The sequence below is a fragment of the Rhinopithecus roxellana genome, chromosome 12 (assembly GCF_007565055.1).
Source record: "Rhinopithecus roxellana isolate Shanxi Qingling chromosome 12, ASM756505v1, whole genome shotgun sequence".
In the NCBI taxonomy this organism is placed as follows: domain Eukaryota; kingdom Metazoa; phylum Chordata; class Mammalia; order Primates; family Cercopithecidae; genus Rhinopithecus; species Rhinopithecus roxellana.
The window spans coordinates 19550011-19565896 of NC_044560.1; positions in this window are offsets into that span (position 1 = coordinate 19550011).

Sequence of the window (15886 nt, forward strand, 5' to 3'; positions counted from 1 at the left end):
CAGGGGTGTTTACGTCTCTGGGTTACCAGGATCACCTTCCCAGGAGGCTTCAGAAGCCAGGAAATCAAAGATCACAGAGTCATGGGCCTGGAAAAGACCCCAGAGCAGTTTCCATAATTTAACACTGGTGCATGCTCCTGCAAAGCTCCCCTTGATTGCATCACTGCACTTCAGCCTGGGTGCAGTCAGATAGAGACCCTGTCTCAAAAGAAAAAAGAAAAATCCTAGTGGGGAGTAGAATGGGTTGTATTGAAAACCACAGGCTCTGGAATAGTTAAACCAATCTTGGCAAAGAAGAAAATGGGAGGAATCACTCTATCTGACATGAAGGCCTCCTGTGCAGCTACATTAATCAAGACACTGTGGTATTGGTGGATACCCTCCCAAAAGATACGCTGAAGTTCTAATCCCTGGTCTTATGAATGTGACCTTATTTGGCAATTGGGTCTTTGCAGATATAATCAAGTTTAGACAAGGTCACTAGTGTAGGCTCTAATCCAATAGGACTGGTGCCCTTATAAGAAGAGGGAAATTTTGACAAAGGGACGCAGAGGGAGAATGCCGTGTGAAGAAGGAAGCAGAAAGAGGAGTGATGCATCTGCAAAGCTAAGGAATGCCCAGGAGAGCCAAAAGCTGGAAGAGGCAAGAAATGATCTTCCCCAGGAGGACTGGGAGGGAGCATGGCCCTACCAATGCCTTGGTTTTGGACTTCTGACCTCCAGAACTGTGAGACAATGCATTGCTTGGTTTAAGCCACTCCGTTTGTGCTACCTCAGCCCTAGGAAACTATTACAGGGGTTTTTGTCCCTAGTCGTTAGAACGGTAAACTGAGCCACAGATGGGAAATGTCTGCCCAAGTCCAAGCAGCCGTAAGTGGAGGAGCAGGCTGCATTACCAGGCTTCTGGCTTCCAGGTGGCCACCGTCACTCTCAGAGTGAATCAGTAGAACTGTGGGCTCCTCCAAGATCCTGGAGGAGAATTGATCCCTGCCAGAGCTTTCTTCACCATGAGGAAGGGATCTGTTTTCCCCTTCCAGATGTAAAGAGGAATTTTAGGCCAGTTTTGAAGCTGACACCTCATTGGCTCCTAAAGGCAGTTGGGCGAATTCAAGGCTGACGGAGGTGGAGGCCCCTCCATGGTCCTCACCAGGACCATGCTCAGGGACCACAGCTCTCCTGCCAAGTGTGTCTCACATTGGGCCCCTTCATCTCCCCGACAACCACTGCCCCATTTAGGCCCTTAACTCCTGCCTTCTGGACAGGCGTCAGAGCCTCCACACTGGCCACCCACCATCCCCTCCTTCAGCAAGCTCTTGCCGAGCACCTACTGTGTACCAGGGCCCATGCCTGCTGCTGAGGCTGGGATGGACAGCACAGAAGTTACTGCTGTGGATTTCACTTCACTTACAGTGAAATGAGACAGCAAATGAACCCATGACACAAGACAACACATTCCAGGCAGAAGGTGAGGGGAACTCAGAGCCAGGAGATCTGCAGTGGGAAAGTCCTGGGCATGGTCACGAAACACCCAGAAGCTTCATCAGGCTGCAGCAGGATGAGGAGGGCATAGGAGGTCCAAGAGATGGTAGACAGATCAGGTAAAGGCCTTGGAGGCCTCAGGAGGGGCCTTAGATTTCATGCAGGTGTGAGGGTGAGAAGAAAGCAAGGTGACCTGAGGGTGGAGGAGGAGTGAGGTGACCTGAGGGTTGAGGGGGAGTGAGGTGACCTGAGGGTGGAGGGGGAGTGAGGTGACCCTGGGTGTTGAGGGGGAGTGAGGTGACCCTGGGTGTTGAGGGGGAGTGAGGTGACCTGAGGGTGGAGGGGGAGTGAGGTGACCTGAGGGTGGAGGGGGAGTGAGGTGACCTGAGGGTGGAGGAGGAGTGAGGTGACCCTGGGTGTTGAGGGGGAGTGAGGTGACCTGGGGGTGGAGGAGGAGTGAGGTGACCTGGGGGTGGAGGGGGAGTGAGGTGACCTGGAGGTTGAGGAGGAGTGAGGTGACCTGAGGGTGGAGGGGGTGAGGTGACCTGGAGGTTGAGGAGGAGTGAGGTGACCCTGGGTGTTGAGGGGGAGTGAGGTGACCTGGGGGTGGAGGGGGAGTGAGGTGACCTGGAGGTTGAGGAGGAGTGAGGTGACCTGAGGGTGGAGGGGGAGTGAGGTGACCCTGGTGTTGAGGGGAGTGAGGTGACCTGAGGGTTGAGGAGGAGGGAGGTGACCTGGGGGTTGAGGAGGAGTGAGGTGACCTGAGGGTGGAGGGGGAGTGAGGTGACCTGGAGGTTGAGGAGGAGTGAGGTGACCTGAGGGTGGAGGGGGAGTGAGGTGACCTGGGTTTTGAGGGGGAGTGAGGTGACCCGGGGGTTGAGGAGGAGTGAGGTGACCTGAGGGTGGAGGGGGAGTGAGGTGACCCTGGGTGTTGAGGGGGAGTGAGGTGACCTGGGGGTTGAGGAGGAGTGAGGTGACCTGAGGGTGGAGGGGGAGAGAGGTGACCCTGGGTGTTGAGGGGGAGTGAGGTGACCTGGGGGTTGAGGAGGAGTGAGGTGACCTGGGGGTTGAGGAGTGAGGTGACCTGAGGTTGAGGGGGAGTGAGGTGACCTGGGTGTTGAGTGGGAGTGAGGTGACCTGGGGGTTGAGGAGGAGTGAGGTGACCTGAGGGTGGAGGGGGAGTGAGGTGACCTGGGTGTTGAGGGGGAGTGAGGTGACCTGGAGGTGGAGAGGGAGTGAGGTGACCTGGGGGTTGGGGGGAGGGAGGTGGCCTGAGAACTGAGTGGAGAGTGAGTTAACCTGAGGGTGGTGGGAGAGAGAGGTGACCTGTAGCTTTGTCTTAGAAATGAGGTGACCTGAGGTTTGACTGTGGAGTAAGGTGTCCTGAAGTTTGAGGTAGAACAGACAGGACAGCTGTTGGGACCACCTCTCAAGACCCCTTTACAGGTTCTCACAGTTGCACTCAAGAGGTGTATTCGCTGTTCCTGACCACGTTTTCCATCCTCCGGTCTTCAGAACGCCCTCCCTACGTGTCAGGGTTGGTGACTTTCTTCCTATGGGGGCCTTCTTGGGTTGTCTTCCCTCTCCCACGTGCCACCTCTTGCAGTGGACCCCACAGCCATTCTGAGCATCTCCCTGCATTGTAGCCACAGATTGGAGTTTGGAATGCGACCTTTAACAGGTAAACTTTAACGGTGCCTATGATAGAGCTCGCTCTTATGCCTGGACATGAGGAGAAATCGGGTCTGCAGAGAAAGATGGGGGTGGAAGGGGGAAGCAGGACAGGCAAGGGAAGAGAGATGAATCCTGATGTGAGAGGACCCCAGTGCTGCTCACACCATAGCCTTCTCTGTTCTGGGCTCCAATCGCAATCCTGCCCTTGGATTTGGTGAGGCTGCCTGGGTCCTGAGTCCCACTCTGTTATAGGTTAGCTGGAGTGGATCTCTAAGGCCTGACACAAAGGGAGTGCCACTGACTGTGATTTCCCACCCCCTCTTTCAAGGCCCATCACAGCTGCTGCAGCCTCCTGGGGCCCACCTTGACCTTTCACCCAGTGGGCCTCTCCAGCCACCTCTGAACTCAACACCTCGAACCTTTCCTACCATCCTCATGTGAAATCATAGTTACTTGTTCACGTATATCCTCATTCCCACCATATTGTGTCCTCCCGATGGTAACGAATTCTGCTTGCTCATTTCTGCATCAAACCCCAGCCCCTTGCAGTACAGCAGGCGCTCCGTGAGGGTTCAGTGCACCCACAGTTAATCTTAATTAACTGAGCACTGGATCCTGCCAGGCATTTGCCTTCCAGCCCCTTGTTGTCTCTTGATCCTTTTGAGCATTCTGTTGTTGGAACACTCGCTCTCAAGTCCAAGGCCCTAGGTTCAAATCTCAGGCCAGCCACTGACAAGCTTGAGAAAGGTATCAAACCTCTCCGGCCTCAGTTTCCTGATCTATAAAATGGAGGCAATAATACTGCCTGCCTGATCACATTGTTGGAGGATTAGATGGATTAAATAGACCAAGGGAATTAGCACCATAACTGGCGTGCTATGATTATCATAGAAATGCAACCTCTACTTGCTCTCTCCTCCACTGGTAACAGCTCCTCCCATTTTTATATGGACCCACTACCGTCCTTCCCCAGACCAATTGTTATTTCAGTGTGATCGGTCCCACCCTCAGTTTCAAGAGTGGGCAGATAACCTGGCCTGGCCAATGAGACTTTATTCTGGGATTTTTGTTGGAATTATGGGACAAGCAAAATGCTCTTCTTCTGCTGAAGCTACTGGGGCCTCCAGGAGAAGAGGAGCTGCCTGGAAGTGATGTCCACTCAGAGGAAAGCAGAACCAAGAGATAGGGTGTGATGGGTGCCTGACGACCTCACCTGAGCACTTGAATCCAGCCATACCTGAATTCCCTTGAACTTCTCAGTTACGTGAAACTATAAATTCCCTGTTTTGGCTTAAGCCAATTTGAGTTTCTGTCCTTTGTCAGAGAAATGGGCCAATTAAAAAAATTATTGTACCCATTTCCTCCACACTACCGAAAAGTAACTTGCCCGTAGTCACACACCAGTCAGTTACTGCCCAGGGGTTCAAGCCCAGATCCAGCCATCTCTAATGATAATGGTCTTGGGGAGTGCTTTAGGAATTGGAGGCCGAGAGAGGTGAAGTGACAGGCCCTGTTGAGGGTCAGGGAAAGAGGAGCTCAAGATGCAGTTTGCAGGGTCTGAAACCACTCACTGTGGCAATCTCATTTGAGGTGGCCCATGTTGTAGGCAATCTCCACAATTTCCTGGAATCCTCCCTGCTCACCTCCTAGAGCCAGTCTGACCATGACAGCTCTATTATCAGGCCTGGCAGGACTGAGATGTTGCTGCACCCAACTGCTAGATCAGTCAAAGAGGTGGGGGGAGAAGTAATTTCCCCTCACTTCCTGGAGAGCAGCCAGGGCTGTCTTGTGGGGAGCACAGGGTCTGGGAGGCAAACGGCTCCAAATGAACCTTGACAAGTATCATTCCCCAGAGCAGCAGGTGAGTCGTGAGTAGAGTTCCCAACTGGAGAAGACGTGGCCTCGTCTCCACCAACTCCCTCGGACTTTGGTCTGAAATTTGTTTGAACCAGTGCAAGTGTGGGGAGGCCTCTGGGTGCTGTGGGATCCTCCTGCTGTTATAACCAGAATCCACCAACAAAAGGCCCTTTTAGACCAATCTTTGCTCTTGGACCGAGGCTTAAAGGTCGAGAGAAAGCAGATGTCTCTCCCTCCACACAGAGTGGAGGGCGGGGATCAAGTCTAATTCATTGTCCGGTCCCATGGCCAAGTGCAGTACTGGCACATTGTAGGGGTTTATTATTTTATATATATATATTTGACCCCAGAGGCCCTTAGAAATCATGGCCTCATTTGATAGTTAGGAAAAGTGAATTTTACTGAGAACGTGTTGCTCTTTTGCAGTCTGATCTTGGAGTAGTCACCAGTGAGTTGGTTCAATCTGAGGTTCTCTGAGGCTTCTTTCAATCCTGAATTGCTTTGATGATCACATGCCCAAGACACATGGCTGGGGATTGGCAGAGTCAGGAGAGAAATATAAGTCTTCTGACCACAGACTGCCTGTTTGCCTTCCCACGCCAAGCAGCGCCTGGTCACTGCCTTCACAGAGCTTATAATTTACCCAAGAATTGTGCACACACAACATGATAGCCAGGACTTTCAGACTGCAAGTAACAGAAACATGATGTAAGCAAAGTAAGAAATGCATTGTCTCTTTTAACCAATCCTGGGAAGGGCTGTGTATTAGTCTGTTCTCACACTGCTGATAAAGACATACCTGAGACTGGGTAATTTATAAAGAAACAGAGGTTTAATGGACTCACAGTTCCACATGGCTGGGGAGGCCTCACAATCATGGTGGAAGGCAAAGGAGGAGAAAGGCGTGTCTTACATGGCGGCAGGCAAAAGGGCTTGTGCAGGGGAACTGCCCGTTATAAAACCATCAGATCTCATGAGACTAATTCACTACCACAAGAACGGTATTGGGGAAAACAACCCCATGATTCAATTATCTCCACCTGGCCCTGCCCTTGACATGTGGGGATTGTTACAATTCAAGGTGAGATTTGGGTGGGGACATAGCCGGGCCATAATCAGGCTGGAACACTGGGTCTCGGTCTCTCTCTCTCTCTCTCTCTCTCTCTCTCTCTCCCTGTCCATCCCTCACTTCCTCCCTCCCTCCCTCCTTCCCTCAAGTTTGCTTGCTTCCTCCTTCAGAAACAGACTGCCTCCTTAGTGTCCACTGCCTCCTCCTCTACCACAAATGGCATCTTCCACAGTTCAAGCTGAGAGCCACAGGTCATGAGCCATGGGTTATACCTCAGGGTCCCCCTTCGTGGAGTCACATCAGAGAGGTGGGAGCTCTCCACTCTGGGTTCTGATGTGGAAGCTCCCAGGGAAGGACTCTCATGAGCCTGTCCTGGAGAGTGAATGGCAGCTACCACTAGGATCACACAGATGGAGTTTGGGGGGTTGGGAGGGGGCGGGCATTGCCTCAAGCAAGTAGCTTTTCCCAGAACTGATGGACCGCCTGGATGGACAGAGCAATAGGCATCCTCTGTGGTGGATGAGACAACTGAAGAGTGACCCTTGGCGATGCAATCTGAATGTGTGATGCAGGCCATGGATTTGGAAGGAGGAGAGACATCTGGAGTCGTCCTCACTCCTTTGTTCCCTCCCAGGAGCCTCATTTAATTCATCCTGTGAATCTCTTTCTGCCTCTGCCCTGGCTGGCCCCTGTGTAAGGGCAGGATAAGGTTTCTCCGTGAAGGGGATCACAGTCCAGAGGGCAAAAGACCTGTCAGTCAATGGTGGGACAAGGTGACTCATGGGTCATGAAGGTCCATTCGAGGCCTGCAGAGTGCAGCAGCTGGAGAGGTGGGATGCTCCAACAAGCTGATGTTCTAGCGAATCCTGGGGAGGTTGCCTGGGGGAGGGGGTTCTGAGCCGCACTCCTGAAGGAAGGGGAAATTTGTGAATCAGAGGAGCAAGAAAAGCAAAAATATCCTAGGGGTGAGTGTGGGTGTGTGTGCACATGTGATTGCATGCAGTGTGTGTGTGTGTGTGTGTGTGTGTGTGTTTCAGGAACTGGTACTATTGACCTTGTGGAGACAGAATGAGACTGAGTGATTTCCAGGGACTCACTAGGTTCTCATGACAATCCTGAGAGGGAGACACAACTAGATCCACTGTACAGATGAAGGAACCGAGACCCAGAGAGGTGGGGCCATCTGCCCAACATCACACAATGGCAGAGAAGGATCTCATCCAGGTCTGTCCAGCTCCTCCCTGTCCCCACACTGCCCACCCTCACCCTAGCTGGTCCAGGGAAGTCTGGTTCCTGCTCTGCAGAGAATCCTGGAGTAGGCAGCTACTGTATGGGGCTGGAGGCTCTGCAGACAGGGACCTCTCCCAGGGGCCTCACTTGTACTGTCGTAAAGGGCCGAGGAAGATGACTTAAGGACCAGCTCCCAGCAGAGAAGCACAAGGCTGAGTTAGTACAGCATGCCCGCATGTAAGCCCTGATCACAGACTCTACCCTGGAGAGGTATGAGGCACCACTGATGGTCAAGTCCCCAATGTCAGCAGGCAGCCTGTGGGGAATCCCCATGCAGTTGCCATGGGCCATCCGCGCGGAGATGGGAGGGGGTGAATGGAGGCACTGGAGTGTGTGCTGAGGTTGGGGTGGGACAGGGCAACCGTAAGTCCCACTTGGCCTGAGACAGTCCCAGTTTCTGCCTATAGCCTCAGTGTAGTTAACAGCAGTATCGCCTTGCACTCTCAGATGTCCTGGTTTGGACAGTAATTATAGGGTCATCCTAAGGTGAGGACATTCTCTAAAGAAGAGGGAGACTGACACAGCGTTTCCACCAATGCCCAGGGGCCTTGACACAGTTTCCCTCATTTAAGCCTCACAACAACCCTAAACCCTAGATGCCTCTTCCTGCACATCCAAGGTCGGAGGGCAGGTAACAGACATTCAAATAAAGATCTGTGGCCTTGTCCAAGCCCACCTTTCAGGTGCTAACGTGTGTGGCAGGATGAAAGAGAACTCTCCACAGTGCCTGGGGCCAGCTCCAGCAGGAGGAGCACGCAGGAGAGAAATCTTTAGAGTGTTCTCTGTAGCTTACCAGCCAGATAGGGAAAGAATTTTATCATGTATGGGAGAAAATAACAAGTCATAATCATAATCATCCACTTTCAATAGTGCCTTATAATACTAAAGGGTAGAAACTCAAAATAGATGGCCCTTTGTTCGGCCAGACAGAGGAAAGGCCGGGATCTACAAGCTCAGGCCCTGAGCTTAGTGTGGAGAGACAGCAGCCCAAGGAAAGAGGAGGATAAAATTGAGCAGCGTCAAGAAACCAGAGGGAGGAGAATACGGCAATCTGAAGCCCTGGCGAGCTGCAGACTCTAGGGAGACCTCCGCCATCCCACAACACACAGGGCAGGGGCTCAGGCTGGTTTACATGCTGTTAAAGGTAAGGAGTTTGGAGGACTTGGGGGCCCCCGCTGGCAAACTGGGGCCTGGGTGCTTGGTGATTCTGCAAGAGGGGGCTGAGCCTGCGATGTTAAGGTGGCAGGTGAGATTTCGTTCCCAGTTCCTCTCCTGCTCCCCCTGTCATGTGACCTTGCAGAGCACCGGGTGGGCAAAAGACATTTCCCTGTCCCTGGATGTTGGGTGCCGTGACGTGTCTCTTGCTGACCCATGGGACACAAGCAACAGCTCCCAGATGTCCGCGGGTGCCTGAAGAGGCTTCCTCTGCTTTCCCAGGTGCCCCCTTTACATTTTGGCTGGGAGAGGTCATGAGAAGAACATGGAGCTGCTGGCTCAGAACAGGCCTAAGGAGCAGCTCCAGAACCTATGGAAACCTGAAGCAGAGCCCCCCACCCTAGGTCATGGGCCATGGACTCAGGAGACAGGAAGAGAAGTGTTTGCTGCTAAAAGCCCCTGAGATGTTCAGCTTGTTACAGAGAACAAGTTAAAAAGAAAAATGAAAATCTAATACAGTCACCCAAGCAGATTTCAGGATGGAATCCTTTTTCGGGAAGTGCCTATCAGTATCTCTCAGAGCACAGCATCCCTCACAGCCTGCTGCTCTGGGCAGCGCAGATTATCCTCTTTCCCAGCCTGCAAGAACTAAAGGGACCACATTGACAATAGGGGACAGACCTCTGCCCACCCAGATGCCGCAGATCCTCATCTCCTGCTCCACCCCCCTAGTTACTCCAAGCACGCATCGTGGGCACTCACGTACTCAGTGCCACTCCCCCTCAGCCATCCTCTCTGCCCTCTTTGTGGACTGCCCACCACAACAGGCCATCAGTGGGGCTTCCTGCCTCTGCCACCGATGTTGGTGTCCTGGATCCTGCACCTCTGCTGAGGGCTGGGCATGGAATTTCTGCACTGTGCTCATCCTAAAACCCTAGAAGGCCCAGGCTGTGCTGGATCTGTGGCCTGCTCTGGGGAGAATGTCCCATCTCTTGACCCTGGGTGCTACCTGGCCCCCTAAGCAGCATGGCCTGAGTCCTGAGCCTCACACAGAGCCTCCTGAATATGGCTCTGCTTCTAGCCTGCACCTTTCTCCCCTGGAAACTGGAAACCCCGCCCTAAGGTAGGGGATGGAAGGAGCCTGGTGCATGCGTCCCCTTCCTCAGAATCATTTTTGTCTTTATCCCCAGGGGCCTGTTTTCTAAAATAAAGCCATTTCTTCTCCTTTAACCCATTGCATGTAAGTCATGCAAATAGATACTTACAGGAGGAATGACACCTTATGCTGCATGCCACGAGAACATGAGCCCTAGTTCCCATTCATTCAAAATACCTCTGCCTGTTTTACAGGCGAAGAAACAGGCTCAGGGAGATGACCCAAGTTGCCCAACTTTGCACAGCAGCTAAGAGGTAGGGATGGGGCAAGCAACTGTCCTTATGCTTCCAAAGATCTGTTTCCACCAGTGCCTCTTAACCTCTTCTGGGGAAGAACCCTTGAAGATTTGTGTTTACCTTTAAAGTTCATGGGACATTTGCAATCTGTTCCAACATATCTCTGTCTTGATTCTAATCTAGAAACATATTTTATATCCCCTGCCACCTGAGACCAAAAGAAGGGAAAAAAACCTGCTTATTCTGTAGCTTCATGTACTCTCTGGTGCTGACCCAAAGTTGGGTCGGAGGGAGCCAGCTCCAGGTTGATGGCCCCAGAGGTACACACCACACTGTCTGTGGATCAGGGGAGAATGTGCCCAGAGCAGAGTAAGGCCAACTGACCTGCTGCTAGAGGCCCAGGAGAATCAGGCTTAAGGGGAAGAGGAAGTGTCTGGGATCTCATCTGCTGACAACAGGTGCAAAGAACGGGAACTTATCCTGGACTCTGACATCTTGCTTGTTTGAATGTGTCCCCCGAAGTTCATGTGTTGGAAACTTCATCCCTAATGCAGCGGTGTTGGGAGGTGGGGTCGAATAGAAGGAATAGAATAGATCAGGTCATGAGCTCTCTGCCCTCACGAATGTATTATTGTCATTATCTTGGGAGTGGGCTAGTTATCGCCAGAGTGGGCTTGTTAGAAAAGTGAGTTCAGCCCCCACTCGCCCTCTTGCTCTTACACCCTCTTGCCCTTTCTCCTTCCACCATGGGATGACACAGCACAAAGGCCCTCACCAGACGCTGGCACCTTGATATTGGACTTCCCAGCCTTCAGAACTGTGAGGAATAAATTTCTTTTCTTTATAAACTACCCAGTATTAAAGTATTTTGTTATAACAACACAGAACGGACTATAACACACCTCCATTTTACAGATGGGAAAACTGAGGCCCAGAGAGGGAAGGTGACCGCCCAAAGTCACGTGACTCTGGTGACCTACCCAGAGAAGTGGTAGCTGAATCAGATCTCCTTGTGTGCAGTCCAGGAATCTTTCCTCCATGGAGGCCACACTTTTCCATCACACAGGCTGAGCCCTGGGCCTTGGTGGTCTAGGTGATGCTGAACAAAGGCAGGCAGTTATGAGCTCTGTTCTTCAGGAACTCATGGGTCAGGGCTGGGAGGGAGGGATGGCAGCAAAGCCAGCTCCCCAGGTCCTGTTCAGTCACCTCCTTGCTGTGTGATCTCAGCCAGCAGCAGCAACCTCTCTGAGCCGGGGTCTCATCAGCTCTGAAATAGGGACAGTTGTATATGGTGAGGACCCAGTGGCATCCAGCAAAGTGGGAGCTTACCACAGTGCCCAGTGAGTGAACACTCTGCAGAGGTCACCCAGGATTTTACTTACGGTTTTTCATTTGGTCATCACGGTCATTCCTAGAGGCAAATTCAGGCTGGTAGAGGGGCTGGACAGAGCTTCAGAGCCAGGTGAGGGTTCATCTGGTTGGGGTTCAGGCAGACTTTATGGGCGAGGCCGAGGCTGAGCCCTGAAGGATGGACAGGCAGGGTGTTCAGCATCCGAGAGGGGAGCAGGGACTTCTCCATGAGCCAGGAGGTGGGAAGACTCCTACCTGAAGCTGGGCAGGACAGGGCCAGGCACAGGCAGGGAGCCACTGGAAACACGGACAGCATCTGCTGCTGGCCCAGCTCCTGATATGGCAGACCATGATCTCATCCTCTGCTTGCAGCAGCCCCGTGAGGCAAGCATCATGACCCAAGGCACACATGGGGAAACTGAGGCTCAGAGAGGTTAAGTAAATGCACCCAGTGAAATGTTGAGCCCCGTGCTCCATAAATGGTTGGTCTATGCTATCACTCTGATGAAGGATTAACAAAGGCCTTTGCTGAGCTCCTACTCTGTGCCCCAAGGCAGAAGTAAGGCTTTCCCAGGCCCATGTGTGTAATATGCCCAGCTTGCTCTGGAGGCCAAGGAATATTTGGGAAAGGGTCTTAACTCGAGAATTGCAGAGGACAGGTTCTTTCCCCTCATGGAAGTTCCTCTCTGTCTGGACTTATTTTCCTTGCCAGACTAGGATAGGGGAAGGGGGATCAATCAAGAGGACAAGCCCAGACTGAGACCTACTGTGTGCTGGTGAAATGCATAGTTAGAGCTCAGTAAGCCCTTCCAAGCAGCCCAGGGAGACAGCACTGTCACCCCTGCTTTGCTGATAGGGAAACACGCTCAGCAAGGAGAGGAAACAGCACAGCACACACAGCCGCGCTGGGACAGCCTGGACCTGACCGTGGTCTGGGAGGTCTGACTGCTCCAGGGGCTGACCTCTGGTGTCTTCTGACTCCCTATGAGGCCCATGTGTGGGGTGGGACTAACTGGGAAGGGGACTTGCTGGAGTAGGTGGGCGACCAAAGTGTACCTTGAAAGACAGGCAAGATCAGAGAGGAGCACGGGCTACAGGAAGAGAGGAGGAGCAAGGGACACACAGTCAAGCGGCGTCACAAACACCACGCCTGGGCACAGGCAGAGACCAGCCAGGCACAGGGGCAGGGTGGAGACAAGATGCAGCTGGGTGCTTAGGACAGAAGGCTGGCAGGGCTGGCAAAGCCCTACTGAGGGTGTGGCCTCTGCCCTGGGGCTGGGGGACCTGGGGAAGGCGGTTGTCCCTGGACCAGGAGCATCAGAGAGACCCCAGACTGAGCCCTCAGCACCACACGGCTGGCCCAAGAGAGGCTTGATTCTCTCAGGGGGCTCTGTGACCACTAGCAAGAGCTGAGGGCCCCTCCTGGCATCCAGCAGCTTCCTGGGGCCCTGGACAAAGCTAATTTACTTCCTTCTTTTCTCCTCTCTCCCTTTCCTTGGCCTTGTATGTGCACAGCCTGTACATGTGCTGTGATCAGACACAGCCAATATTAAGTTGCACTGAACTGCAGATTATTTTAGAGGCATGATACTGTTTTCAATGGTCCATGGGCCAGGCCTTGAACCTCATCTTGTTCCTTCCTTCACATCCACTGTTGTCCGAGCCCCCACTGAGCTCCTGGCCACTGCCTGGTGCCCTGTGGTGCCAACTCCTTCATCCTTCCCAACCCAGTGTGGTGGGGACCACCACTGCGCTTGTTTTCGTAGTGAGGAATTCAGACTCCGAGGGCTGGGGTCCCCTCTGGAGAAGGTGCTAGAGCAAGGCTGGAGAGAAGACGTGGTTGGTGGGGTTAAGAGGGAATGCGGAGAGAGAGGGCATGGCTCCAAAGAAGCAGAGCTCCTGGTCTCAGACAGTCCCTCCAGACCATCCCCAGCCCACCAGCCCTCCACTGCAGGACCCACCCCTCCTCTGGCCCAGTCCCTGCCTGCAGGGTAAGGGTCTGGCCCAGGCACTTGTTAGAGTTAAGCTGGGGACAAACCTGGAGGAGGGAGGCACAGAGGAGGGAGATGCCAGACTGTGGGAGGAGCCACAGAATGGTCAACATTAAATGCCCACAAGCCTGTGCTTTGAAAATCAAACCTTCCCTCCCAAGTCCTGGGCGGCACCTCCCACTGGGCCTGTCTCTCTGCCCCGCCCCCCACCAACTTTCAGGGGCTCCCGCTGGTTTCCTTCTATCCTTGGGCCAGGTCTGAGCAGATGCCTGGAGGCTGGCCCACTGAGGAGTTGCTGCCCAGAATGGAGCCAAGTCTCAGAGGCAGTGGGGAGGACAGGGACAGAGGCCAGAAGCCAGCGGGAAAGACTGTGTGTGTATCAGAGAAAGACACACACAGATCAGAGAAACCAGCATTCCAAGAGGGACTCAAGGGGAGCAGAGAGTGAATCCACAATAAGGAAAAAAAGAGACAGAGAATAGATTAGAATAAAAGAAACACAGAGAAAGGCAGATATGACGTGAAGCCTGGGCAAAGCGAGAGCCTGAGCTAAAACATGAGACTCAAAAGAGTACTCGAGAGAGGTAGTGAGAGGAGAGAAAAGTGAGAAACAGAGAGAGGGAGAAAGCACAGCAATGAGAAAAAGAGAGATGGGCCCAGTAGTGGAGGCTGCGTCACCTAGGAGGGAGGGAAGGAAGGGCCTTGAGGGGCGCAAGGAGAGACAGAGCCCATCCTTAGGAGCAGGTGGGCAGTGGGGTGGGAGCCTGGCCAGCCAGTGGGGATCCCACCAGAGAGAGAGGTGGAGCCCAGGCTGGAGCAGCAAGGCCAGCAGGGGAAGGCTCCGCAACAGCTGGGGGCCATGAACTGTGGGTGCACCCAGCCTGCACAGGCACCTACCTGAGTGTGCTTTGTGAGTGTGTGCTGTGGGTGCGCCCAGCCTGCACAGGCACCTACCTGAGTGTGCTTTGTGAGTGTGTGCTGTGGGCGTGCCCAACCTGCACAGGCATCTGGACGAGTATGCTTTGTGAGTGTGTGCTGTGGGTGTGCCCAGCCTGCACAGGCACCTACCTGAGTGTGCTTTGTGAGTGTGTGCTGTGGGCGTGCCCAACCTGCACAGGCATCTGGATGTGTGCTTTGTGAGTGTGTGTTGTGGGTGCGACCAGCCTGTGCGGGCACCTACCTGAGTGTGCTTTGTGAGTGTGTGCTGTGGGTGCGCCTAGCCTGCACAGGCACCTACCTGAGTGTGCTTTGTGAGTGTGTGCTGTGGGCGTGCCCAACCTGCACAGGCATCTGGACGAGTGTGCTTTGTGAGTGTGTGCTGTGGGTGCGACCAGCCTGTGCGGGCACCTACCTGAGTGTGCTTTGTGAGTGTGTGTTGTGGGTGCGCCCAGCCTGCACAGGCACCTACCTGAGTGTGCATTGTGAGTGTGTGTTGTGGGTGCGCCCAGCCTGCACAGGCATCTGGACAAGTGTGCTTTGTGAGTGTGTGTTGTGGGTGCGACCAGCCTGCACAGGCACCTGAGTGTGCTTTGTGAGTGTGTGCTGTGGGCGTGCCCAACCTGCACAGGCATCTGGACGAGTGTGCTTTGTGAGCGTGTGCTGCAGGCATGCCCAGCCTTCATAGGCACCTGGACAAGTGTGCTTCGTGTGTGGCTTGCGCAGGCACCTGCACAAATATGCTTTATGAATGTGTGCTGTGGGTGTGCCCAGCCTGCACAGGCACCTGAGTGTGTTTTGTGAGTGTGTGTTGTGGGTGCACCTAGCCTGCACAGGCACCAGGATGAGTGTACTTTGTGAGTGTTTGCTGTGGGTGCGCCCAGCCTGCACAGGCATCTGGACGAGTGTGCTTTGTGAGTGTGTGCTATGGGCGTGTCCAGCCTGCACAGGCATCTATCTGACTGTGTTTTGTGTGTGTTGTGGGTGGGCCTAGCCTGCGCGGGCACCAGGATGAGTGTACTTTGTGAGTGTTTGCTGTGGGTGGGCCCAGCCTGCATTGGCACCTGCACGAGTGTGCTTTGTGAGTGTGTGCTGCGGATGCGACCGGCCTGCATTGGCAACTGCACGAGTGTACTTTGTGAGTGGGTGTTGTGGGTGCGCCTAGCCTGCGCGGGCACCTGGATGAATGTGCTTTGTGAGTGTGTGCTGTGGGTGGGCTCAGCCTGCATTGGCACCTGCACGAGTGTGGTTTGTGAGTGTGTGTTGTGGGTGCACCCAGCATTGCATAAGTAAGTGGCATGTACCTGTGTTAGTCCGTGCACATGGTGTGAGTGTTGTGTGTGTATCTCCACCTCCCCTATTTTGCCTGTAACCATTGCCAGGCCCTCTCTGCTTCTGACTCCCTTTCTCTTCCATCCTCACCCCTCTGGGGGTCAGGCAGAACAGAGCTGAACTGGCCCTGTCCCTAGAAGGGGCCTCAGAGGTTGGCCTGGCCTGTCCACTCTTCTGCGCATCTCCTGTCCTCTCTCCCTCCCATGTGGCCTTGGGCACCTTCAGAGCCCCAGTTTCCTCATGTGGAGGACAGGATGAGGCCATCTCATAGGGAGACGAAGGGTGTCAAGGGCCTACTTGCTGCCCGACCCCAAGAGGGCAGTTTAGCCTTCCTGCCTGGAAGTTTCCACCTGGCATTGTCC